Here is a 23,077-nt window from a genome sequence, read left to right as displayed (position 1 = left end):
TTAGAAGGATGAGGAGGGGGTCTTATTGAAACTTTTCAACTGTTGAAAGGCCTAGACAGAGTAGATGTGGAAAAGATGTTTCCCATGGAGGGGAGTCTTAAGATAGGAGGGCACAGCCTTAGGATAGAGCGATGTCTATTCAAAACAGATGTGGAGAAATATCTTTGGCCAGAGGGTGGAGAATTTGTGGAATTTATTACCACAGACAACTGTGGAGGCCAGGTTGTTGGATGTATTTAAGGCAGAGTATATTTGGTTCTTGATTGGGTACAACATCAAAGGTTACAGGGAGAAGGCTGGGGATTGGGGCTGAGGAGGGGGAAAAGAAGGATCAGCCATGATTGATTTGCAGAGCAGACTTGCTGGACCAATTGGTCTAATTCTGCTCTTGTGTCTAATGGTCTTGTAGTTCCAGGCCACAGCCACAGCCTCAGTTCAGCGCAGAGACGAGTAAACCTCACCAGCAGAGAGCTGAACACCAGCCCATCCCTTGCCTCTGGCCCCTGCACCCTACACCCTACACCCTGCACCCTGCAGTTTGGCTCAGAGCTTAAATCATCCAAGCAGTGTCGTTCTTCGCTCTCGGATCTGGGCCATGCTGCTTTGATACACTCTCAGGCCCGGAATCCGCTGCCTCGATTCAGCTCACACCTGACCTTTCCAATTTGTCCTGGTGCTCAATCAATCAAACATAGGCTTGTTCCTCACTGTCAGGCATGAGCCCCACTCCATCCGTTCTTCTGCTTCGAATTTGCTCCAACAGCCAGACATTGGCTGCTGCCCTGCTCTTGAGCCCAGTGTCTGCTGCTTCAGTTGGGCTTGTACATGCCACATTGCAACCGTACTGCACCTTCAAGACTTCAGTTCACACTGTAAAAATACCGGCTTGTACATTGTGTTCAAAAGCTCAAATTAAAAGATAAGTTGCAGGTTGTCGATTGCATTGGTCGTGTTCGAGAAAGTGTGCGTAATAAAGTTGCTGGCAAGTTGTTCCTGTGCTTCTCCAGCGCCATCTTAAACTGAAACATTAGCTATATGCCAAAAATTTGAGTTTGCTGGTGGCAGAAGTGAGTGTAGTTGCTATTACTAAGGAGAAAGTGGTTGGGAAGCTGAAAGATCCAAAGGTAAATAAGTTGCCTGGACCAGATAGACTACACCCCACGGTTCTGAAAGAGGTTGCTGAATAGATTGTGGAGGCATTAGTAATTACTAGATTCTAGAATGTTTCAGGAGGACTGGAAAGTTGCAAATGTCACTCCACTCTTCAAGAAGGGAAGGTGGAGCAGACGTGTGGAACCAAAAGGCTTAATTCTGCTCCTACATGTTATGGTCTATCTTATGAAGGCAGAAGAAAGGAAATTATAGGCCAGTTAGCCTGACTTTAGTGGTTGGGAAATGTTGGACTCCATTATTAAGGAGGAGGTTTAGGGGTACTTAGAGCTACATGATAAAGTAGGCCAAAGTCAACATGGTTTCCTTGGGGGAAAGCTTGCTTGACAAATCTGTTGGAATTCTTTGAGAAAATAACAGGCAGTCAGTGTATGTTATTTACTTGGATTTTCTGAAGGGCTTTACAAGGTGCAGCACATGAGACTCCTTTGCAAAATAAGAGCCCATGGTATGACAGGAAAGATGTGGATAGAATCAGCATGACTATAGTTGGCAGCTGGTGATATGTAAATTGCAGTCAGGATTATGGAGATGTCCCTTGGTAAATAGAATGGTTAGCACTTGGAGTATTGTGAGCAGTTTTGGGCCCCTTATCTAAGAAAAGATGTGTTGGCATTGGAGAGGTTCCAGAGCAGGTTCACGAGAATGATTCTGGGGATGAAAGGGTTAATATATGAGAAGCATTTCATGGCCCTGGGCCTGTACTCTCTGGAATTTAGAAGAATGAGTGGTGGGGGAATCTCATTGAAACCTATTGAATGTGGAAAGCAACAAATCTGAAGATCTTCTCTTGTTTGTGAATATGGAAAGGCCTAGATAGTGGATGGGGAGAGGATATTTCCTATAGTCTAGAACCAGAGTGCACATCCTCAGAATAGAGCAGTGTCCATTCAGAACAGAGGTGAGACGGAATTCATCCAGAGATCTCCTGTAGAAGGTGATTTTGACTAAAACTTCATTGTTAAAACATACTACTTCAATGTTTTTAAGAAGAAGAAAATAAGACAAAGTCAGCATGGTTTCCCAATGAGAAAAATTTGCCGGACAAATCTGTTGGAATTATGTGGAAATCTAGGACTGCATCCCTTTTATCTATCCTACATGTAATCTCCTCAAAGAATTCCAACAGGTTCATCAGGCAAGATTTTCCCTTAAGGATGTAATGCTGAGGCTTTATAAGGCACTGGTCATAAGACCATAAGATACAGGAACAGAATTAGGCCATCTGGCCCATCGAGTCTGCTCCACCATTCAATCATGGCTGACCCTTTTTCTCTATCTCCTCCTCAACCCCAGTACCTGGCCTTCTCCCCATAATCTTTGATGTCATGTGCAATCAAGAACCTATCAATCTCTGTCTTAAATGTACCCAAAGACTTGGCCTCCACAGCTGCTTGTGGCAACAAATTCCAGTAATTCACCACCCTTTGGTTAAAGAAATTTCTCTGCATCCTCAGTTTGAAAGAGGGCCCCTCTATCCTGAGGCTGTGCCCTCTTGTCCGTGACTCTCCCACCATGGGAAACATCCTTTCCACATCTACTCTGTCTAGGCCTTTCAATGAGATCCCCCCTTCATCCTTCTGTATTCCAGCGAGAATAGACCCAGAGTGATCAAACGTTCCTTGTATGATAACCCTTTCATTCCTGGAATCATCCTTGTGAATCTCCTCTGGACCCTCTCCAATGCCAGCACATCTTTTCTAAGATGAGGGCCCAAAACTGTTCACTGTAATCAAGGTGAGGCCTCACCAGTGCCATAAAAAGCCACAGCATTATATCCTGCTCTTGTATTCAAGACCTCTAGAAATGAATGCTAACATGGCATTTACCTTTCTCACTACTGACTCAACCTGCAAGGACCCTCAAGTCCTTCTGCATCTCAGATTCCTGAATTTTCTCCCAGTTTAGAAAATAGTTTGCACAATTATTTCTACTACCGAAGTACATCACCATGCAGTTTCCAACATAGTATTTCATTTGCCACTTTTTTGCCTATTCTCCTAATCTGTCTAAGTCCTCCTGCGTCCTACCTGTTTCCTCAACACTACCTGCCCTTCCACCAATCTTTGTATCATCTGCAAACTTGGCAACAAAGCCATCTATTCCATCATCTAAATCATTTATACACAGCATAAAAAGTGGTCCCAATACCCGCCCCTGCAGAACACCACTAGTCACTGGCAACCAACCAGAAAAGGATTCTTTTATTCCCACTCGTTGCCTCCTACCAATCAGCCAATGCTATAATCATGTTAGTAACTTTTCTGTAATACCATGGGCTCTTGGTAAGCAGCCTCATTCGTGGCACCTTGTCAAAGGCCTGAAAGTCCAAATGTACAACATCTACTGCATCCCCTTTATCTATCCTACTTGTAATCTCCTCAAAGAATTCCAGCAAGTTCTTCAGGCAGGATTTTCACTGAAGGAAACCGTGCTGACTTTGTACTATCTGTCCTGTGTAACCAAGTACTCCATCACCTCATCCTTAACAATTAACTCTAACATCTTCTCAAACACTGAGGTCAGACTAACTGGTCTATAATTTCCTTTCTTGGAAATTATAGACCTGGGCCTCTGTACCTACCTTTGCAATTGGATCCTTGACTTCCTAACTGGAAGACCACAATCTGTGCGGATTGGTGATAACATCTCCTCTTCGCTGACAGTCAATACTGGCGCACTTCAAGGGTGTGTGCTTAGCCCACTGCTCTACTCTCTATATATACATGACTGTGGCACAACTTAAATACCATCTATAAATTTGCTGACAGTACAACCATTGTTGATAGAATCTCAGGTGGGGATGAGAAGGAGTGCAGGAGTGAGATAGGCCAACCAATGAAGTGGTGCCACAGCAACAACCTGGCACTGAATATCAGTAAGACGAAAGAGCTGATTGTTGTCTTCAGGAAGGGTAAGACGAAGGAACAAATACCAATCCTCATAGAGGGATCAGAAGTGGAGAGAGTGAGCAGTTTCAAGTTTCTGGGTGTCAAGATCTCTGAGGATCTAACCTGGCCCCAACATATTGATGTAGTTATAAAGAAGGCAAGACAGCAGCTATACTTCATTAGGAGTTTGAAGAGATTTGGCATGTCAACAAATAAACTCAAAAACTTCTATAGTTGTACCTTGGAGAGCATTCTGACAGGCTGCATCACTGTCTAGTATAGGGGGGCTACTGCAAAGGACTGAAAGAAGCTGCAGAGGGTTGTAAATCTAGTCAGCTCCATCTTGGATACTAGCCTACAAAATACTCTGGACATCTTCAGGGAGCAGTGTCTCAGAAAGGCAGTGACGATTATTAAAGACCTCCAGCACCCAGGACATGCCCTTTTCTCGTTGTAACCATCGGGTAGGAGGTACAGAATCCTGAAGGCGCACACACAGCATGGCTTCGTCAAAGGCAGGTTGTGCTTTATGAGCCTGATTGAATTTTTTTGAGGATGTGACTAAAAACATTGCAGATAGAACAGTGGATGTAGTATATATGGATTTCAGCAAGGCATTTGATAAGGTACCCCATGCAAGGCTTATTGAGTAAGGAGGCATGGGATCCAAGGGGACATTGGTTTGTGGATCCAGAACTGGCTTGCCCACAGAAGGCAAAGAGTGGTTGTAGACGGGTCATATTCTGCATGGAGGTCGGTGACCAATGGTGTGCTTCATGATCTGTTCTGGGACCCCTACTCTACGTGATTTTTATAAGTGACCTGGATGAGGAAGTGGAGGGATGGGTTAGTAAATTTGACTCAAAGGTTGGGTGTGTTGGGGATAGTGTGGAGGGCTGTCAGAGGGTACAGCGGGACATTGGTAGGATGCAAAACTGGACTGAGAAGAGGCAGATGGAGTTCAACCCAGATAAGTGTGAGGTGGTTCATTTTAGTAGGTCAAATATCATAGCAGAATATAGTATTAATGGTAAGACCCGTGTCAGTGTGGAGGATCAGAGGGATCTTGGGGTCCGTGTCCTTAGGACACTCAAAGTTGCTACACAGGTTGACTCTGTGGTTAAGAAAGCATATGGTGCATTGGCCTTTATCAATCGTGGGATTGACTTTAAGAGCTGAGAGGTAATGTTGCAGAGGTAATAAGGCATTGGTGAGGCCGAATCTGGAGTATTGTGTTCAGTTTTGGTCACCAACTTACAGGAAGGATATAAATAAGGTTGAAAGAGTGCAGAGAAGGTTTACAAGGATGTTGCCAGGACTTGAGAAACTCAGTTACAGAGAAAGGTTGAATAGGTTAGGACTTTATTCCCTGGAGCGTAGAAGAATGAGGGGAGATTTGATAGAGGTATATAAAATTATGATGGGTATAGATAGAGTGAATGCAAGCAGGCTTTTTCCACGGAGGCAAGGGGAGAAAAAAACCAGAGGACATGGGTTAAGGGTGAGGGGGGAAAGTTTAAAGGGAACAGGGGCTTCTTCACACAGAGAGTGGTGGGAATATGGAATGAGCTGCCAGACGAGGTGGTAAATGCGGGTTCTTTTTTAGCATTTAAGAATAAATTGGACAGATACATGGATGGGAGGTGTATGGAGTGATATGGTCCGTGTGCAGGTCAGTGGGACTAGGCAGAAAATGGTTCGGCACAGCAAAGAAGGGCCGAAAGGCCTGTTTCTGTGCTGTAGTTTCTACGGTTCTATGGTTCTATATAGGACCCTGGTCAGACCCCAGTTGGAGTACTGTGCTCAGTTCTGGTCGCCTCACTACAGGAAGGTTGTGGAAACAATAGAAAGGGTGCAGAGGAGACTTAAAGGATGTTGCCTGGATTGGGGAGCATGTCTTATGAGAATAGGTTGAGTGAATTCGGCCTTTTTTCCTTGGAGCGACAGAGGATGAGAAGTGACCTGTTCAAGGTGTATAAGATGGTGAGAGGCATTGATTGTGTGGATAATCAAGAGTCTTTTTCCCAGGGCTGAAATGGCTAACACGAGAGGGAATAGTTTTAAGGTGCCTGGAAGTAGGTACAGAGGAGATGTCAGGGGTAACTTTTTATGCAGTGAGTGGTGAGTGCCTGGAATGGGTGCCTGCAACGGTGGTGGAGGTGGATTCGATCGGGTCTTTTAAGAGACTCCTGGACAAGGGCATGGAGTTCAGAAAAAGAGGGCTATGGGTAACCCTATATAATTTCATGTTCGGCTCAGCTTTGTGGGCCAAAGGGCCTGTATTGTGCAGTAGGTTTTCTATGTTTCTACACTCAGGCTACGTCCACACTATGCCAGATAATTTTGAAAATGAAGCTTTTTCTCTTCGTTTTGACCCTCCGTCCACACTGAAACGGCGTTTTCATCCCCTGAAAACTGAGCTTTTCTAAAACACTGTCCAGAGTGTGTAAATTTGAAAACGATTATTCGGCGTTGCAGTGTGGACAGGGTAAGCGGAGATATCTGAAAACTCTGTCATGACAACACCACAACAGCAATGCTGTTGCTGTTTCTGCTTCTGCTTGGTACTGCGCAAGCACTGCTCGACGGCTGTTATAATGCGCAATCGGTGTGAACGGCGTGAGAGTTAAATTGTAAAGTGAGCTTTTTTGACTAGATCCCCTAAGTTGATTTGATTGAGTCTATCTTTAAAAATATTAATGTCAGAAATACTACGCAGGTCTGGCGGCAGAAGATTCCACTTTCTTGTTGATCTTGGGTATGTTACGTACCCCGTAACTGGGTTGCCAAACCAGCAGAAATGGATCACTCAGTTGGAGTCTGGAGTACTAGAACTAAGAAAGTTTTATTAAAGAAACAAGCAACACAGTAATCGAAAGGATAATAAATGCAACAGTTCAGCGATGCTAAACACACATGTGCACAGAATTTAAGATAACAGCATCAATCAAGCTCTATCGTTGTCTAGGGGTAAATGACCAAATTTCAAAGTGACTCAAAGTTCAGTCCAGTTTAGTAGTTCAGTTCGCAGTAATCGTTGCCATGGCGCTGGACAACGTGGAGGAAGAGAGGGAACAGGAACAACTGATCATTCAGACACGGCTTCACTCACAGACCGGCGATATGGCTCACAAGCAGCTTTTTTGGGCGGGTCCTTGGTGATGTCACCTGAGGTCACCGACTGTGACCCCTCCTCCAGATGCGGTCGATCCTCTGCAGTGAACCCGGCACCCAGGCAAGGGCGGACACACACCGGGTTCCCGCTGATCGTACCTTTCCACCCTGGCCGTTGTCTGGTACTTCCCACCGCTTCCAGGGTCTCGTTACCTCGGGTGGCGTGTGTGTCCTGCCTTAGCGAACCGGTCCCTTTTTATCCCCCTGCTGGGGTATCGCCTGTCCATCACTTCAAACAGTTCAAGGTTCAAAGGGGGGAGCCGCTCCAGACAGCTCTCTCTCCCCCGTCCCTTCATTACACATCTCCAGACGCTGCTCCATTGTTCCTTATCTCTCCTTCCCCTGAGGGCAGGTGGCAGACCACTTGCTGATGTCACTGATGCTAACCCAGGCCAGCAAACATCTTAATTTTTATGTGTATTCTCGTCACACTTCCCCCCTTTTAAGGATTTTTACCGGGAGGTAAAAATTACAAACATGAATACATTATTTGATACACGCACAAATATACATCTTTATCAGCTATTTGGCTAACACAGCGAGTTTGAACTTGTCAACACCTTGACAGACAGTCATCGCATTTTCTGTTCCTTTTACACGTGTTATTAATAATCCCTTAGACCAGGCTCCAACTCAGCAAACTTCATAGTGGCCAAAAACACTGATGAATTGCGACCAATGTAACCTCTCATTTGGTTTTGTCCCGGACCACAATAACAAGGGTCGTCCCATTCCGACTCAGTTTTCTCTCGCAAGGGCTTAGTAGGAGGGGGACGGGTATTGACCGCAGAGTTATTGCAAAACTTCCTGCAGTACCCCACCATCTCCAAGAGCCTTCTGAGGGCCCTCTTGTCTGTCGGGGTTGGGAGGTCAGCGATAGCCTGCACTGTAGCTTGCATCACTGCCAGCTGCCCCTGTGTCACCACAATTCCCAGGTAAGTGACCCTCGTGTGGCCGAATTCATTTTTTTCAAGGTTCACTATCAAGCTGGCTTCAGACAGCCGTATTAAATTGCCAATACACACCTCTGTGTTCCTCAGCCCTTTAGTCACTGAATTACTCATTAAATATGAGTGTTGTTTGCTAGGCTGACCTATTGTAACAGACATCACCCAACGTCCCAGTTCTTTGCATTGCCTCGGGACAATCAAACACACGGGTGCGAGTTGTTTAATTACTTCTTCTAAAGATTCGCTTTGTTCGGGGATTAAGGGATAGACCTTATCAGTAGACCTGGCCAAAACAATAGCCTTCTCCCATCTGACCGATCCCATCCTAATCTTTTCAAAATGGTTTTTTCCTCTTATCAGGGGGCCCCTAGCTTCATTGATTTCCACGCTAACACCGACTTGGTTTGTTAGCATATCAAAAGCCGGTGACCGTCTCAGTTCGCGTCGGTCATGATCAATAACATTTTTCCCCCTGGGCAGCCGGTAAATCTCTTTCATGATTCCACCAACTGTTTCCTCTAGCACCGTAAAATGTCCACTGGGGGGTACCTCGTGGGCCATGTTAAAAACCTCATCCCCATAACTCTTTTGCACCACCCCCCATTCCTCATCTGCGGGTACTGTCCTTGATTTCCCTTTCTTCCTTAGCACTTCCTCCTCCGCACAATAGCCTACTAGTTCCCTTGTTAAAGCTGTGTCAGAGAGAGCTGTCTCTGCCAAAACCATCAGACCCTCGTCTCGCTCCTGCGTCTGCACAAATTCTTTCCTGGCTACTGCTACGTCCGTCCCAGCTCCCTCACTACCTCTTGTCTCACTACACCCCGTCTCATACAAGGTTGGCAGAAACGTTTCAGCTAAATTCACTATCGCGGGCCCGTGATGAACCTGTGAGTCCATGGGCGGGGCCTCAATGCTGGCAGGCTGACCTGTCAATCTCACGACTGGGAACACGATTCCACCGGCGATGTCATTACCGAGCAAGACTTCCACGTCTTTCATCGGTAATTCAGACCTCACCCCGATCGTGACTAGTCCAGAGACCAGGTTGCTCTGTAAGTGTATCTGGTGCAAAGGGACTGACTCTGTCCCTTCCCCAACACCTTTGACCTCTACCTCCCCAGTCTCAGTCTCTGAGCTAAACTCTAATACACTCTTCAGTATTAGTGACTGACATGCTCCCCTGTCTCTCCAGATCCGCACTGGAACTGGTTTTAACCTCTCCTTCACTGACACCAGTCCGGCCGAGATAAACCTCTCGCGCCCTTCCTGGACTTTTTCAGACCTGTCCTTCCCTAGCGGTTCGCTTAACTGCTCAATACAGCCATTCAACATTGCCGTTTTTCCTTTTCCCGCCTCCTTCTTTGGGGCAAAGCACCTGGACGCAAAGTGTCCGGCTTTCCCACAATTATAACAGATGACCCCAGGAGACTTCCTACCAGACTGCTCCCGGTCTACCTTATCCTTTTCACTAGTCCCCGGCTTACTTTCTGACTTTTCCGGCGGACTCTCCCCGCCGTCCTGACTACCCTTCTGGTAGCCTTTACTCGGGGCAAACTTCATTTTATGCGTCAACGCATACTCATCCACTAACTTAGCAGTTGCGGCTAACGTGGCTGCCTCTTTCTCATCTAGGTAGGGTCTCATACCCTCAGGGACACAATCTTTAAACTGCTCAATCAGGATCAGTTGTAGCAGTCTGTCATAATCCCCCTCTACCCCCTTTGAGGCGCACCAACGCTCACAATATGTCTGCATCTCACGGGCAAACTCCAAATACGTGCGGTCCCACCGCTTCCTCGCATTCCGGAACCTCTGCCGGTATGCCTCCGGGACCAACTCATAAATCCTGAGGATGGCCTCTTTTACCACCTCATACCTCTGGGCATCTTCCGCGGATAAAGCTGAGTAAGCTTCTTGGGCTTTCCCTTTCAGTACACTCTGAAGTAAGACAACCCACTTATCCCTCGGCTAGTCCTGACTTATAGCCACTTTTTCGAAGTGGAGGAAGTACCGATCCACGTCGGTATCGTCAAATGGGGGAACCAGCCTAACCTCCTGGGTCGCCTGGAACCCTCCACCTTGGTTCGGCACGAGCCCCTGCTCGGCCCTTATCTTTAACTTCTCCAGCTCAAATTCCCTTTCCCTCTGTTTCCCTCTCTCTTCTCGCTCCCATTGCCTCTCTTTCTCCTCTCTCTCTAACCGTCTCTCTCTCTCTTTCTCTTCTCTCTCCCTTTCTAACTGCTTCTCTTCGTGTTCTAACTGCCGTACCCGGAACTCGTGCTCGAGTCTCAGTTTTTCAAGCTGTACCTGTACTGCGTCTCCAGCAGGTTTTTCAATAGACACCACCCCCAGCTCACCTTGGGGAAACACACCTTTAGATACATAGTGCTCTACAATAGCTCTGTGTATCTCCTCTCTCCTCATTGTCGACTTCACCTTAGCAAGATTCAACCGTTTGGCCACAGCTATCAATTCCGATTTCCTGGCATCCTCTAATGCCTCCAAGGTCGGCGCCTTTATAAATTCCTCAGCCTCCATTTCTGCTGTTTGTCTTTTCTTTCTTTCGGGAATTTTAACCCAATCAATTTACTCCGTCCCAAATTTAGCGTTCAAAATCGCGGACGAGAACCCCACTTATGTTACGTACCCCGTAACTGGGTTGCCAAACCAGCAGAAATGGATCACTCGGTTGGAGTCTGGAGTACTAGAACTAAGAAAGTTTTATTAAAGAAACAAGCAACACAGTAATCGAAAGGATAATAAATGCAACAGTTCAGCGATGCTAAACACACATGTGCACAGAATTTAAGATAACAGCATCAATCAAGCTCTATCGTTGTCTAGGGGTAAATGACCAAATTTCAAAGTGACTCAAAGTTCAGTCCAGTTTAGTAGTTCAGTTCGCAGTAATCGTTGCCATGGCGATGGACAACGTGGGGGAAGAGAGAGAGGGAACAGGAACAACTGATCATTCAGACACGGCTTCACTCACAGACCGGCGATATGGCTCACAAGCAGCTTTTTTGGGCGGGTCCTTGGTGATGTCACCTGAGGTCACCGACTGTGACCCCTCCTCCAGATGCGGTCGATCCTCTGCAGTGAACCCGGCACCCAGGCAAGGGCGGACCGGGTTCCCGCTGATCGTACCTTTCCACCCTGGCCATTGTCTGGTACTTCCCACTGACTCGTGAGAAGCGTACCGCTTCCAGGGTCTCGTTACCTCGGGTGGCGTGTGTGTCCTGCCTTAGCGAACCGGTCCCTTTTTATCCCCCTGCTGGGGTATCGCCTGTCCATCACTTCAAACAGTTCAAGGTTCAAAGGGGGGAGCCGCTTCAGACAGCTCTCTCTCCCCCGTCCCTTCATTACACATCTCCAGACGCTGCTCCATTGTTCCTTATCTCTCCTTCCCCTGAGGGCAGGTGGCAGACCACTTGCTGATGTCACTGATGCTAACCCAGGCCAGCAAACATCTTAATTTTTATGTGTATTCTTGTCACAGGTAGAGGGCAGCTTCATGCATGTGTTGTTTACTTTATTGTCTACATTAATAGCTTGTTTGGAGTTAAACATCGCCACGTTCTCCACTGCTCTGCTGACTTTGTAGTTGTTTGTAACTCGCAGAAACGGCTTGACTTCATTGTCTGTCTCAACGAAGGAGTGCGGTCTGATTTTTTCCAGTGGAGGTTTTCTTTGTATTCCTTGAAGACATTGTTGAAAACTTTCTTTCGCTGTTGTTGTTGGTACTCTAGTTTTTGACCAATGGAAATCGCACAACGCCGCCACGGAAACGTAAATATTATACCGTTTCCTCTTAGCTTGTTTTCTGTAGATGTGTCTGCGCATGCCCAGTAGGAATGGATTCGCCGAAATATCCGTTTTAGTGTGGACAGAGATATTTTGAAAAACGCCTGTCGTTTTTACTCAACCGGCGTTTTCAAAATTATCCGGTCTAGTGTGGACGTAGCCTCAGCAATTCAAGAACAGCTGCTTCCCCTCTGCCATCCAATTCCTAAATGGACATTATCCTTGGACACTACCTCACCTTGTATACCGTATTTCTGATTTTGCATTTTTTAATCTATTCAATATACATATACTGTAATTTATTTATTATTATTTTTTCTCTGCTAGATAATGTATTGCATTGAACTGTGCTGCTAAGTTAACAAATTTCACGTCACATGCTGGTAATAATAAACCTGGTTCTGATTCTGATTCTGCTGCCTCCCTCCTTTCTTCAAGAGTGGAATCACATTTGCAATTTTCCAGTCCTCTGGCACCATGCCAGAGTCCAATGATCATTTCTAATGCCACTACTATCTATAATGCTACCTCCTTAAGAACCCTAGGGTGCAATTCATCTGGTCTGGGTGACTTATGTTCCAGCTTTTTGAGCACCACCTCTCTTGTATTAGTAGCTGCACCCACTTCTCTTCCTTCACACACTGCAACATCAGGCATACTTTTAGTGCCTTCCACAGTGAAGACTGACACAAAATACTCATTTAGTTCAACAACCTTCTCCTTGTTCCCATTATTATTTCTCCTGCCTCATTTTTTAGCGGTCCTGTGTCCATTCTCAATTTCTGTTTTATTTTTAACATACTTGAAAAAACTTTTACTATCCACTTTGATTTTATTTGCTAGCTTGGTTTTATATTTCATCATTTCCCTTCTAATGATTTTTTTTTAGTTGCTCTCAGTTGGTTTTTAAAAAGCTTCCCAATCCTCTACCTTCGCACTAATTTTTGCTTTATTGTATGCCCTTCCCTCTGCTTTTACAATAGCCTTGACTTGCCTTGTCAGCCATGGTTGTACTATTTTACCATTTGAGTATTTCTTCATTTTCTGAATACGCATGTCCTGCACCTTCCTCATTTTTCCCAGAAACGCATGCTATTGTTGCTCTGCTGACATCCCTGCCAGCAGCTCCTTCCAATTTACATAGAGACACAGAAAACCTACAGCACAACACAGGCCCTTTGGCCCATGATGCCATGCTGAACATGTGATCATTTTGGAAAGTACCTGGGGTTACCCATAGCCCTCTATTTTTCTAAGCTCCATGTACCTATCCACAGGAGTCTCTTAAAACATCTTATCGTGTCCGCCTCCAGCACCATCACCGGCAGCCCACTCCATGCACTCACCACTCTCAGCGTTTATATAAAAAAAACTTACCCCGACATCTCCTCTGTACCTGCTTCCAAGCACCTTAGAACTGCCCCCTCGTGTTAGCCTTTTCAGCTCTAGGGGAAAAACCCTCTGAGCATCCACACGATCAATGCCTCTCATCTTCGAATACAGGTGGCCCCTGTTTTCCGAACTTCCACTTTACGACACCTCGCTGATATGAAAGACCTACATTAGTTGCCTGTTTTCGCTAACAGAAGGTGTTTTCACTGTTAGGAAAAAAGGGAGCGCGCGCCTGAACAGCCAAGCTCCTTCCCCGGAACTGCATTCTAGCCGCCATTGCTTAAACACGTGCTTTATCCTGATTTATTTTGTGCATCCATTAGCAAGATGAGTTCTAAGGTATCGGAAAAGCCTAAGAGAGCTCATAAGGGTGTTACACTTAGCGTAAAACTAGACATAATTAAGCGTTTCGATTGTGGTGAACGAAGTAAGGACATTGTCTGCACGTTGAACTTACCTGCGTCCACCATTTGCACTATTTATACGCAGGGAGAAAGAATTTTGAAAGCTGCCGATGTTACTGTTGGTTTTGCTTGTAGCAAAGTGGCCTCTCTTAGTCGGCATCCAGTAATGGATAAAATGGAAAGTCTATTGCTTGAGTGGATTGAGGGTGGTGTTCCGTTAACTTTTCTTAGACTTAAGGAGAAATCAGTCAGTCTTTTTGATAAGCTGAAACAGAAAGCACTGGACGATGGTGATGAAAGTGGAATTTAAAGGTAGTCATAGGTGGTTTGATCGGTTTCTGAGGCAAGGGCAGCTTCATAGTTTAAGCAGTGGTCCCCAACCTCTGAGCCACCGACTGATAAATTGCTGCGAAGAGTGCAGTGGTAGTCGGAATGCACCCAGCACATCTTTTAAGAAAAAAGCCGAAATAAACAAGCTAATTAATTAGGTGCCGATTGTGTCAAGTGGTTATTCGTATAAGCAAGTGTCTAACTGTGACGAAACTGCAATTTATTGGAGTCTTCCCAATTCCGCTAAGTGAAACGACACTATACATACGCAAACACGAGGAAATCTGCAGATGCTGGAATTTCAGACAACACACATAAAAGTTGCTGGTGAACGCAGCAGGCCAGGCAGCATCTCTAGGAAGAGGTACAGTCGACGTTTCGGGCCGAGACCCTTCATCAGGACTAACAGAAAGAAGAGCTAGTAAGAGATGCGAGAGGGGGAGGGGGAGATCCAAAATGATAGGAGAAGACAGGAGGGGGAGGGAAGGAGCCAAGAGCTGGACAGTTGATTGGCAAAAGGGATATGAGAGGATCATGGGGATGCGTCGTTCCCCCCCCCACCCATCCCTCCCCACTGATCTCCCTCCCGGCACTTATCCTTGTAAGCGGAACAAGTGCTACACATGCCCTTACTCTTCCTCCCGCACTACCATTCAGGGCCCCAGACAGTCCTTCCAGGTGAGGCGACACTTCACCTGTGAGTCGGCTGGGGTGATATACTGCGTCCGGCGCTCCCAATGCGGCCTTCTATATATTGGCTTGACCCGATGCAGACTGGGAGACAGTTTCGCTGAACACCTACGCTCTATCCACCAGAGAAAGCAGGATCTCCCAGTGGCCACACATTTTAATTCCACATCCCATTTCCATTCTGATATGCCTATCCACGGCCAACTCTACTGTGAAGGTGAAGCCACACCCAGGTTGGAGGAACAGCACCATATATTCCGTCTAGGTAGCCTCCATTCATTCTTAAGGCCAGTGATGTTGTGGGGATGGAACTGGACTCTCTGACGGTGGTGTCTGAAAAGAGGATGCTGTCCAAGTTGCATGCCATCTTGGACAATGTCTCCCATCCACTACATAATGTACTGTTTGGCCACAGGCGTACATTCAGCCAGAGACTCATTCCACTGAGATGCAACACTGAGCGTCATAGGAAGTCATTCCTGCCTGTGGCTATCAAACTTTACAACTCCTCCCTTGGAGGGTCAGACACCCTGAGCCAATAGGCTGGTCCTGGGCTTATTTCCTGGCATAATTTACGTATTATTATTTAATTATTTATAGTTTTTGTATTGCTATATTTATACCCTATTCTTGGTTGGTGCAACTGTAACGAAACCCAATTTCCCTCAGGATCAATAAAGTCTGTCTGTCTGTCTATCAATCTATCTAACCATCTAACTTGATGGCAGGAACATTGACTTCTCTAACTTCTGTTAATGCCCCACCTCCCCCTCGTACCCCATCTGTTATTTTTGTATTTATATATTCTCCATCTCCTCCATCTCCTCCATCTCCTCCATCTCCTCCATCTCCTCCATCTCCTCCCTCTCCTCCATCTCCTCCATCTCCTCCATCTCCTCCCATATCCCTTTTGCCAATCAACTGTCCAGCTCTTGGCTCCATCCCTCCCCCCTCCCGTCTTCTCCTATCATTTCGGATCTCCCCTTCCCACTTTCAAATCTCTTACTAGCTCTTTCTTTCAGTTAGTCCAGACGAAGGGTCTCGGCCCGAAACATCGACTGTACCTCTTCCTAGAGGTGCTGCCTGGCCTGCTGCGTTCACCAGCAGCTTTTATGTGTGTTGCTACACTGTACATACATTATTTCTACTTCATATAGGTTGTGTATTTTTGTGTTATTTGGTATGATTTGGCAGCTTCATAGCTTAAAGGTTACTGGAGAGAGTGTTTCTGCTGAGAGCGCTTGCGCCGTGTTTTTGCCAAGAGTGCTTCCACGAGATTTTCGCTGTGCTAGACAGTGCTGCAAAAAAGTATTTCTACTTTATATAGGCTGTGTATTTATCATATAATTCCTGCTTTTACTATATGTTACTGTTATTTTAGGTTTTGTGTGTTATTTGGCATGATTTTGTAGGTTATTTTTTGGGTCTGGGAACGCTCAAAAATTTTTCCCATATTAATAAATGGTAATTGCTTCTTCACTTTACGACATTCCGGCTTACGAACCATTTCATAGGAACGCTGTACCTTTGGATGGCGGGGGAAACCTGTACAGTGGTCCCCAACCTCCGGGCCGCAGACCGATACCAGGCCGCGAAGAATGCAGCAGTAGCCGGGATGCACCCAGCACATCTTTAAGAAAAAAGCCAAAATAAACAAGCTAATTGATTAGGTGCCGCCTGGCACGTAAATGTCGGCCCAGATCAGAGGCGATTGCTGATTGCGTGGCCTCTGATATTTACATGCCGGGCGGCACTGAATTAATTAGCTTGTTTATTTCAGCTTTTTTCTTAAAGATGTGCTGGGTCCGTTCCGGCTACCGCTGCATTCTTCGCGGCCTGGTATCGGTCCACAGCCCAGAGGTTGAAGACCACTGATCTAATACACCTCTATCAGGTCACCGCTCCAAGGAGAAAAGAACAAGTTCTCCAATCCAGGCAGCATCCTCGTAAATCTCCTGTGCACCCTTTCTATAGTTTCCACATTCTTCCTGTAGCGAGGTGACAGAACTGAGCACAGTACTCCAAGTGGGGTCTGACAAGGGTCCTATATAGTTGCAGCATTACCTTTCGGCTCTTAAACTCAATCCCATGATTGATGAAAGCCAATGCACCGTATACTACCTTACCACACATTCAACCTACGCAGCAGCTTTGAGTGTCCTATGGACTTGGACCCCAAAATCCCTCTGATCCTCCACACTGCCAAGAGTCTTTTACCAGTAATACTATATTCTGCCATCATATTTGACCTACCAAAATAAACCACCTCACACTTATCTAGGTTGAACTCCATCTGCCACTTTTCAGCCCAGTTTTTCATCCTATTGATGTCCTGCTGTAACCTCTGACAGCCCTCCACACTATTCACAACATCCCCAACCTTTGTGTCATCAGAAAATTTACTAACCCATCCCTCCACTTCCTCATCAGGTCATTTATAAAAATCACGAGAGAAGGAGTCCCAAAACAGATCCCTGAGGCACACCACTGGTGACCACCTCTATGCAAAATATGACCCGTCTACAACTACTCCTTGCCTTCTGTGGGCAAGCCAGTTCTAGATCCACAAAGGCATGTCCCCTTGGATCCCATGCCTCCTTTTAAGAGACTCCTGGATAGGTACATGGAGCTTAGAAAAAGAGGGCTACGGGTAACCCTAAGTAATTTCTAAAGTAAGTACATGTTTGGCACAGCATTGTGGGCCTGTATTGTGCTGTAGGTTTTCTATGTTTCCATAAACTTGTAACCTAGGATATTCAACTCCCAACTGCAACTATCCTTCAGCCATGATTCAGTGATGGCCTCAACACCATACTTGGTAATCTGTAATATTGCATCAAGATCATCCACCTTATTTATTATACTACGTGCATTTAGATATAACACGTTGAGTACCATATTTGCTATCCTTTCTGACTGTGCGTCCGTAATGATTTGGTACTCAGCCTGTTGGTTGCAACTAAGTCCCATCACCTGCTTGCTTTTCCTGACAATCTGACGACACGCTATCTTTTTTTTCCATCTGTCCTTTCCTGAGTCCCATCACTCCAGTTCCCACCACCCGCCCCCCCGCCCCCCGCCAAGTTAGTTTAAACCTCCCCAAGAGCTCTAACAAACCTGCCCACGAGAATATTGGTTCCACTCGGGTTCAGATGCAAACCGTCACTTTTGATCAAGTCAAACCTCCCCCAGAAGAGATCCCAATTATCCAAGAACTGGAGTCCTTGTCCTCTGCACGCTTCTCAGCCACGCATTTCATTTATCTGTCAAATCATTCTGTTTCTATCCTCACTGGTGCGTGGCACAGGCAGCAGTCCAGAAATGACTACCTGGGTGGTCTTGTTTCTCCGCTTTTCCATCTCTGTGTCTCCTGACGGTCACCCAGCCACTTGCCTCTTGCAACTTCGGGGTGACTACTTTCCTGTAACTCTGATCAGTTGTATCCTCGCTGTCCTGTACAAGCCGAGGGTCATACAGTTGCTGCTCCAGATCCCTAACACGGTCTTCGAGGAGCTGCAGCCGAATGCACATCACGCAGACTCTGGCTCTCCCAGTTCTCCAACCTCTGGCATGAAGAGCACACCACAGCCATTTAAATGGTACATTAAGAAAAGGCAAAAAAAGGGAAACCTCAACAGAAGCTTTACCCAGAGCCGACGCCTATTCCAAACCGAAGCCTGTTTTGAGGTAAAGCCTGTCACTTCTACTCTCACCATTGGTCTACTCCCGACAATGGCCACTCTGTTTCTGTACAGGTTTCCCCCGCCATTGAAGGTAGAGCGTTCCTATGAAACGGTTCGTAAGCCGGAATGTCATAAAGCGAAGAAGCAATTACCATTTACTTATATGGGAAAATTTTGTGAGCGTTCGCAGACCCAAAAATAACCCACCAAATCATGCCAAATAACACACAAAACCTAAAATAACAGTAACATATAGTAAAAGCAGGAATGATATGATAAATACACAGCCTATATAAAGTAGAAATACTTCTCCACAATCATTGCCTGCACTGTTCTCTGTAGCAAAAATCTCACGCAAGCGCTCTCGGCAAAAACACTCTCTCCAGTAACCTTAAAGCTCTGAAGCTGCCAAATCTTACCAAATAACACATAAAAATACACAGCCTATATAAAGTAGAAATAATGTATGTACAGTGTAGTATTACTTGCCGGAATCGGGAAGACAGCGCAGAGCACACTGATGATGGTGTGTTAGACTGAGTCATCGGAGGTTGGGGTGGTGCAGTGGCCCCCACTCTCCGGGCCGCCGACTGATACCGATTCCCAGAGAATGCAGCGGTAGCCGGGAGGCACACAGGACATCTTTAAGAAAAAAGCTGAAATAAACATGCTAATTAATTAGGTGCCACCGGGCATGTAATTGTCAGCCCAGATCAGAGGTGACGATTGGCTCCTCCCTGTAATTCTGTAGTTTTCCTTCAGGTGCTTGCGTTTTTCTGTATTCCAAATATATTTTATATAGGTTGATTGGCTGCTATAAATTGTCCTTGGAGTGTGTGAACAATAGAACTGGGGAGGCGAGATTGAGGTGAATGAAGTGAAAATGGGTAAGTGATGGTTGAGAGGTTCATTGGTTCTTAGGGCATCAAATGTTAAGGGGAGAAGGCAGGAGAATGGAGTTCAGAGGGGTAATCAGCCATAATAGAGTAGTGGAACAGACTTGAGGGGATGAATGGGCTAATTATGTCCTATGTTTTATTGTCTTATTTATCTACCTTAATCTTTAAGATATTCATAAACTCTGGTCCCACCATACTTTGAGGAAAACCATTGCAAAGAGAGTCAACCCTCTGAAAGTTTCATCAAATCTTTAAGACGACAAGCTTTTTTTCCTTCCTCTGTAACTTTTGTATTCCACCTCCATTTTTTCCATTAGGTCAATCTAAATATGCTCCATGAAGCTTTTAAAGATTTGATGGCATTTTCTCAGGGAGACCTGGTTTTCTAAATATATTTCTCATTATAGACTTTACTACAGGAGGAAATCTGTTTTCAATGCACATTCTTTCAGGATCCTTTCAGATATTCCAATCATGTCCCCTCTCAATTTAAATTAATACAAGCTTAGGTTGTCAAATATTTACTTGCAAGGCAATCTGACCTTTCCAAGTATCTGTTTAGTAGGTCTCTGAATTGCTGCTAGCACATTGATATCTTTAAACAGCCACAGCAATACTAGTGATGATACCGCAGATGTGATCTCACCACTGTCTGATGGAAATGTCTGCTTTATTTTCTGTTAGGTTTGAAATCAGCAACAATCTCTCCTGATTAGTTGCTTAGTGTTGTGTACATGCAACCATCAGGAGCTAGTCTTAGTGGAAAAATAATAGTTCACCAGAGTAGATGGGCCAAAGAGCTTGTTTTAAAAGCTGGTAGAGTGACATCATTATTTGAGTTGATATAAAGAAATGATGTTCTGTAATTGGAGTTGGTAGAGTGACCCTCTATTGCAGGCAGACTTCTGTTCACTCACAATCGAGTGGAATATTATGCACAGATTTTAATTTCTGTAGTTTCTTAGTGACCTCTGTGAAGATGCTGCAAGCCTTGTATCAGTAATGATTTTTGACTGAGCATGACCATCAATTTACCTAGTTACTGACACTGTTCTGACCATGGGCAGGTTATGGGTGGACCACAGTCCCACAGTAAAACTGGTGTACTTTGGTGCAACCCAAGCCATTCAAGTTAAATTGTCTCCTATAATGTGGTCAAAAACAAAAGAAAATCTGCAGGTGCTGGAAATCCAAGCAACACACAGGAAATGCTAGAAGAACTTAATAGGCCAGGCATTATCTGTGGAAAAGAGTAAACAGTTGATATTTTGAGCTGAGACCCTGCATCAGATCTGGAGAAAAAAGATCAGGTCGGAAAAAGGAGGTGGGGGAGGGAGGAAGAAATACAAGGTAGTAGGTGATAGGTGAAACCGAAGAGGTAGAGTGGTGAAGTAAAGAGCTAGAAAGCCAATTGGTGAAAGAGTTAAAGGGCTGGAGAAGGGGCAATCTGATAGAAGACAGAAGGCCATGGATTCCCCTTTATCCAACATAATCTGTCTGTTGTTCTGCAGCCTCGCTGCTTTCTCAACACTACCTGCTCTTCCACCTATCTTCATATTGTTTGCAAACTTGGCTACAAAGTCATCAATTTCATCATCCAGATCATTGATATATTATGTAAAAAGAAGCCGTCCCAACACAGGCCCCTGTGCAATAACATTAGTCACTCAGCAAATCTGAAAAGGATGCCTTTATTCCTACAACCAGCCAATGTTCTACTCATGCTAGTAGCTCCTGGAATACCCTTGGCTCTTGACTTGTTTAGCAGCTTTATGCAGGTCAAAGGCCTTATGAAAGTCCAACTACACGGCATTCACTGATTCTTCTTTGTCTCTCCTGCTTGTTACTTCTTCAAAGAATTCCAACAGATTTGTGAGGCAAGATTTTGCCTTGAGGAAACCATGCAGACTTTGGCCTCTCTTGTCCAGTGCCTCCAAGTATCCTGAAACCAAGTCCTTAACAATCAACTCTAACATCTTCCCAAACACTGAGGTCAAGCTAATTGACTTATAATTTCCTTACTGTTCCCTTGTTCTCTTCTTGAAGAATGGAGTGACATTTCCAATTTTCCAGTACCCCAGAACCATGCCGCAATGTAGTGATTCTTGAAAGATCATTACTAATGCCTCCACAATCTCTTCAGCTACCTCTTAGAACTCTGGGATGTAAAGCATCAGGTTTAGGTGACACCTAACAGTGTCTGAAGCACCTTCTCCTCTTCCCCCCTCTCTCCTCCACCACCCATAGAAACCATAGAAACATTACAGCATGGAAACAGGCCTTTTGGCCCTTCTTGGCTGTGCCGAACCATTTTTCTGCCTAGTCCCACTGACCTGTACATGGACTATATCCCTCCATACACCTCTCATCCATGTACCTGTCCAAGTTTTTCTTAAATGTTAAAAGTGAGCCCGCATTTACCACTATATCTGGCAGCTCATTCCACACTCCCACCACTCTCTGTGTGAAGAAGCCCCCACTAATAGAAACATAGAAACATAGAAAATAGGTGCAGGAGTAGGCCATTCGGCCCTTCGAGCCTGCACCGCCATTTATTATGATCATGGCTGATCATCCAACTCAGAACCCAGCCTTCCCTCCATACCCCCTGACCCCTGTAGCCACAAGGGCCATATCTAACTCCCTCTTAAACATAGCCAATGAACTGGCCTCAACAGTTTGCTGTGGCAGAGAATTCCACAGATTCACCACTCTCTGTGTGAAGAAGTTTTTCCTAATCTCGGTCCTAAAAGGCTTCCCCTCTATCCTCAAACTGTGACCCCTCGTTCTGGACCTCCCCAACATCGGGAACAATCTTCCCGCATCTAGCCTGTCCAATCCCTTTAGGATCTTATACATTTCAATCAGATCCCCCCTCAATCTTCTAAATTCCAACGAGTACAAGCCCAGTTCATCCAGTCTTTCTTCATATGAAAGACCTGCCATCCCAGGAATCAATCTGGTGAACCTTCTTTGTACTCCCTCTATGGCAAAGATGTCTTTCCTCAGATTAGGGGACCAAAACTGCACACAATACTCCAGGTGTGGTCTCACCAAGGCATTGTACAACTGCAGTAGTACCTCCCTGCTCCTGTACTCGAATCCTCTCGCTATAAATGCCAGCATACCATTCGCCTTTTTCACCGCCTGCTGTACCTGCATGCCCACTTTCAATGACTGGTGTATAATGACACCCTTTAAACTTTTCCATCTTCACCCTTGACCCATGTCCTCTGGTTTCTTTCTCCCCTTGCCTCAGTGGAAAAAGCCTGCTTGCATTCACTCTATCTATACCCATCATAATTTTATATACCTCTATCAAATCTCCCCTCATTCTTCTACACTCCAGGGAATAAAGTCCTAACCTATTCAACCTTTCTCTGTAACTGAGTTTCTCAAGTCCCGGCAACATCCTTGTAAACCTTCCCTGCACTCTTTCAACCTTATTAATATCCTTCTTGTAATTTGGTGACCAAGACTGAACACAATACTCCAGATTCGACCTCACCAATGCCTTATACAACCTCATCATAACATTCCAGCTCTTATACTCAATACATTGATTAATAAAGGCCAATGTACCGAAAGCTTTCTTTACAACCCTATCTACCTGTGATGCCACTTTTAGGGAATTTTGTATCTGTGTTCCCAGATCCCTCTTCTACTGCACTCCTCAGTGCCCTGGCATTT

The 23,077-nt window shown here is 45.4% G+C and overlaps 1 protein-coding gene across 4 annotated transcripts in view; it reads left to right on the top strand.

Annotated features, from left to right (window-relative positions):
• The window catches only part of smarcc1a (SWI/SNF related, matrix associated, actin dependent regulator of chromatin, subfamily c, member 1a), a 212,655-nt gene that overhangs the window by 153,199 nt on the left and 36,379 nt on the right, over positions 1–23,077 (top strand). The gene's annotated exons all lie outside the window — the stretch shown is intronic.

Source organism: Mobula hypostoma, chromosome 1, assembly GCF_963921235.1.
Source record: "Mobula hypostoma chromosome 1, sMobHyp1.1, whole genome shotgun sequence".
NCBI classification, from domain to species: domain Eukaryota; kingdom Metazoa; phylum Chordata; class Chondrichthyes; order Myliobatiformes; family Myliobatidae; genus Mobula; species Mobula hypostoma.
The sequence above is the reverse complement of the archived record's forward strand: the minus strand, read 5'-3'. Positions and strand labels throughout refer to the sequence as shown.